This window comes from Apium graveolens, chromosome 4 (genome assembly GCF_009905375.1).
Source record: "Apium graveolens cultivar Ventura chromosome 4, ASM990537v1, whole genome shotgun sequence".
NCBI classification, from domain to species: domain Eukaryota; kingdom Viridiplantae; phylum Streptophyta; class Magnoliopsida; order Apiales; family Apiaceae; genus Apium; species Apium graveolens.
In genome coordinates, this window is record NC_133650.1 from 304,498,829 (window position 1) to 304,504,177 (window position 5,349).

Consider the following 5,349-nt stretch of genomic DNA (forward strand, 5'->3'; position numbering starts at 1 on the left):
TAATTAACTAATTAATTCAGATTTATTTTTGAATTAAAAATAATTTTTGGAATTAAAATAATAATTTTGGAATTTTCAGAAATTAAAAATGAATTTTTATAATAAAAATAAATAGGGAATATGATTTTTGAATATTTTTAAAACAGGAATCCTATCTTTGAAAACTCTAGAAAGTTTAGGGACTGAACTTCATCGTTTTCAAAATTCAGGGTACCAAACTGCAATTTTTACACCCCCGTCGCCGGAAAATACAGGGGTGGCCGGAGAACTCGATTTCGGCACCCTCACCTCACCATCTGCTCCAGATTTACACTACACAACACCAGGAATCTATTCGTGCAATCAAAACACATCAATCATCCCTGTCCTGGCCGGAAATTGGCCAAGAACATCGCCGGTTTTCGGCGAAACATCGAAAACTTAAAAAGACAACTCCCTTCGATTCACTAATCCTTTGTTAGCGAGCTATATACCAATCGATTGCAAATTTCATAAGGAACACAACCCACTATAAATCAACAGCTAATAATACCTAAATCAAAAAGCCCCAAATTTCAATTGAAAACATTCATACGGGTTATAAACCCTAATTTCAAAATTCGAAAATTAAACCCACTTTTGAGCATGTTATTTGACTCCAAATCAGACGTATGACATATGAAAATCATCAGGAAAACAAGCTCTACAACATGCAATCATCAAATCATACAAACAATCATCCGAAAAAAATTTCATATTTTTAATAAAAATAATTCGAAAATAAACAAATTTCCAGAAAATAAACCTTGATTTCTGCAGGTGTATGGATCACGGAATCTGATAGAGCTCTTCAAGACCTTCAAATTGGTTACTCGAGCTTTCCAAACAAAGATCAATAACACCTCCAAAAGTTGGTTTGATTTTTAGAAGATTATATGAATATAAGTATTTTCTCTGGAAAATTATATTTTTAGCTTACTGCAAATGATTTTGATACGGAATAAAATACGGAAAAAGGCTATTTATATTTACGGAAATTAGTATCCCGTTGGATCATTCCGGATATAAAATGGTACGTTTATTTGTAAAAACCAATCCAAATGATATCGGTTTTCGGGATAATTATCCAAATCAGTACAATTTGTACTGCGGTCTTGGTCTCAGCGCCTGGTTACACGTACTACGAGGTGATAATTGTGATAGTTTAATAAAAAGCTCCCGTTTATCAAAAATACGAGTTTTATAGATTTACTGAAACGAATATTGTATCGAAAATGTTGTGCCGGGACCCGCGCAGGACAAACCGTACGCCGGATCGAAAAAGTCGAAACATGGAAAATACTCGGAATATTGCAATTAGGTTAGGACGGAGTTCTTGGAAGAGTTTCAGGTTCTAAAAACGAAAAAATGGATGACGTCGGTTGGTTCCCGTTTTTATAAAATAGATTTTAAATACCCGGAAAAAGATTTTATAAAATTCATATGATTCCTATAAATTCATAAATCAACATAAAAATAATTAGGAAAATATGACAATTATCTATATTTTATTTTGGACATATAAAAATTAAAATACTCAATTAATAATATTTTTAAACATCCAAACACATTTAACACTTAACAAATAATTCACAGAATAGATACTGAACACATATAATAATTATTTATTAGCAAATATAATTACACGATATATCCCGGATATTACAGATTTGGTTTTGGGCACATCCCAAAAGGCCTCATACTAATGGAGTTATTTGACTGCTTATATTCTAGCATTATACCCCTCCCACAAGCGATGTGGGACAACTCCTAACAATCTCTCTCTTCACACATTGGGCCCGACACCTGTCGATTCTGCCACCTGATTATGTGATCTTCTCCCCCTGGACCCATACAGGAATCCTTCTTGCTTTCTGACTCCCCCTAGACCCATACTGGATGGTCCACCTGCCTTTTCCTTGAGCTCATACTGGGTAGCCCATCTGCCTCCTCTCAAAGCCCAACAATATGCACCACATGTGTTTGATGTAAGTTCTCACCAAATTATTTTAGTGTTTTCTTTATATTTGTTCACTGGTTTATTTGTTTTGTGCTCGTTACACATAACAAAAGATACATCCTGTCACATGTGGATTAATGAACTTTAGTTCTTGATCAGTTTCAATTTATATCATCAAAATAAGGTGTGGATGGTTCTCTTTCAATGTATTGCTTAAAATTTAAATGTTTATAATAATCGGTATAATGTAAAGATTATTTAACCATGAAAACATATAAGTTTCTTCACATCTCTTTTATTAAAAGTTGATTTATAAGAAAGTTATAATATTTTAGCATGGTTCTCTCTAGGTCACATTAGAGCCACATTAGGACCTTTTGAAGATATTTTAGTGTTGATAGAAAACTCTATCCATTTTTTTTCAATTTTCTGTATAGTTTATTTATTGTGATCTTGAAGTTAGTTTCAAGTTAGCATGTTCAAATGAATTTTCGGGTTAACTTTTTAACTTTTGAACTACGAAAAGTTCTTTATTTTTAATATATTTGTATACATGAATTTTATATAGGTTTCAGATTTTGTTGCAACTACTAATGGTTGATTATTTGATTAAAAGTCGAAAAATGGTATATAAGCTTTTTTCCATTGGTTAGTTTTTAATTTTATGATTCTGATCCCATTATCTATTTCATAAAATGTTCAAGTGAATGGACTCCATTGATAAATATTAAGAAATTCTAAATTTATGATGCTTGGTCTATGGTTAGTAGATGAGTGAAATTGTGTTGTAGAAAGATAGTATATATATTGCAACATTATAGGATAAATATAAATTGTAACAGCTCAGATCAGTATTTGTCAGTTAGCAAATCCCGATATAGACATATCAGTATTTGTTGTGTTCAGCAAATCCAGATTCATGGAAATCCGGTCAATAGATCAGTATTTGCACATTCATCAAATCGTGATTCTACAACAGTCAGCAAATCCTGATGAATCGGGCTTTGATCAATACGAGTTTTGATCCATTTTGTCCCTATGCTTCTGATTATAGATGCTTATAAGGGTAGTTATCATTAATTATATAATTTCAAACTGATTCTTATTTATCAGTATCATATTATATCTTTCTCTATAATTTTTGTTTCTTACTAAATTATATAAATTGTATTAAACTAACTATTATTTGTTTGATATTTTCAGATGAATGTGATGAACAATTGTAAAAGTAATAGAAGAAAGAGGAGAAAAGTGTTGGAAATAGATGTTATCGATTGCTCCGATCGTTTGATTTGTAGTTGACAATCAAGCTTATGGCGATTATAGTTGCCAAATGTGTTACATTTCTCAAGAACATCAAAGGTAAACATGTATTGTATAAGTGGATTTTGTGTTTTTTTGAAATATGCACTGTATATGTTTGTTGTAAGTTCTCGCCCAATTACTTTAGTGTTTTGTCTATATTTGTTCAATGGTTTATTTGTTTTGTGCTCATTACACATAACAAAAGATACATCATGTCACATGTGGATTAATGGACTTTAGTTCTTGATCAGTTTCAATTTATATCATCAAAATAAGGTGTGGATGGTTCTTTTTCAATGTATTGGTTAAAATTTTAATATTTATAATAATTTTTATAATGTAAAGATTAATTAACCATGAAAATATATAAGTTTCTTCACATCTCTTTTAATAAAAGATGATTTATAAGCAAGTTATAATATTTCAACATGATTCCCTATATGACACATTAGAGCCACATTAGGACCTTTTGAAGATATTTTGATGTTGTCACGAAACTGATAGGGGATAAAAATAATCCTAACTGCATAATACATAAGCGTATTAATTATGCCTGATTTGGTCCAAATAGGAAGCCCAATTATAAGGCCCAATAATTAATATATCATTAATTGGGCTCAAATGACCTGCAAATCAGGGATTTATTATTAAATTCGTAGGCCTTGTATCAGCCCAAGTTGTGATTGAGAAAACAAGTTCAAATCAGAATCAAACTCTCAAAAGAGTAGTCCTCAAGCCAGACAGTCCTATAAGGAAGGAAATCCCTACATTATAGGACTCCAAAGTCTATTCTAAATCTGAGACTTGCCTACCAAGTCTCCTAACCCTAATCCGATTCAATGCATCCTATGCCTATATAAGGGGCCTCACCCTACAAATCAGAACTACGTTTTTTGTCTTGATCCTTGGCATAGAGCAAGGTACGTAGGCATCTTGTGAATGCATATTAAGTCACGAAGCATGAGAGCAGTCAAATAGAGTCTTGAAGCTCATGAACCCTAGTCTTAAATACATCATTAAATACACCCTAGTTTTTTACCTATAACATTTGGCACCGTCTGTGGGAATCCAACAACAAACATGGTGAACACACGGAGCAGAAACAACAACGGAACTGACATTTTTGTCACATCACAAATAATCTTATCGGTGATGGAGATACCCATGCACTAAACTTATGCCTCAACTCAAGTTTGGATCCCCGTAGGAGCATCTGAAGCCCATTCTGAAGGGACGAATCCCCCAATTCAAGATCCGCTCCAAGAGACGAATCCCCAAGCTCTTTAAGGGATGAATCCCACTTTCAGCAGCTACATGCGACCACCCCAGCCTATTAATTATGAGTACTCGATGGTTGTAACTCCTGGAACCACCAACCCACCTTATGGCATGCCTATATACCCCAAGGTTGGAGGAAGTGGACCCTCTAATCGAGGTGAAGGTCAAGGGTGGGCGCCCTTATACATCCTTGGTTTGGGACCTATTCTTGAGAATCGGGAATTCTCTGGACCTTACTCCGCTAGAGACTCTGACTCATCAGACAACGAAGTAGCTCTAAGGAGGAGGCATGCTGGTAAGGATCTGATGCCCAATGACCATCCCCAGAGCACTCAAGGGACGACTCTCCAAGAGGTGCAAGATAGTACAGGGCACATGAAGCTGAGATCCAAAGATTAAAGCATGATTTGAAGATACACCTGACATCGAGACATCCACCGATGGCAAGACAAAGGGATCTTCCTCCTATTATAGACCTAAACGTTCCGACATCAAGAAGGAGGGCTCCGGCCCCAAGGGCTGATCCAAGTGATCTGATGCCTCTAGGAGATCCAGATAATCCAAAACCACCATTCACTGAAGAGATAATGAATGCCCACATCTCAAGAAAGTTTAAGATGTCCACCATCAAAGCGTATGATGGTATTGGTGACCCGGTTAACCATGTCAGGACTTTCTCTAACGCCCTATTGCTACAGCCCGTGAATGATGCTATCAAGTGTCAGGCCTTTTCTCAAATCCTGTCGGGTATGGCTCAAAGGTGGTACAGCCGTCTACCCCCAAACTCG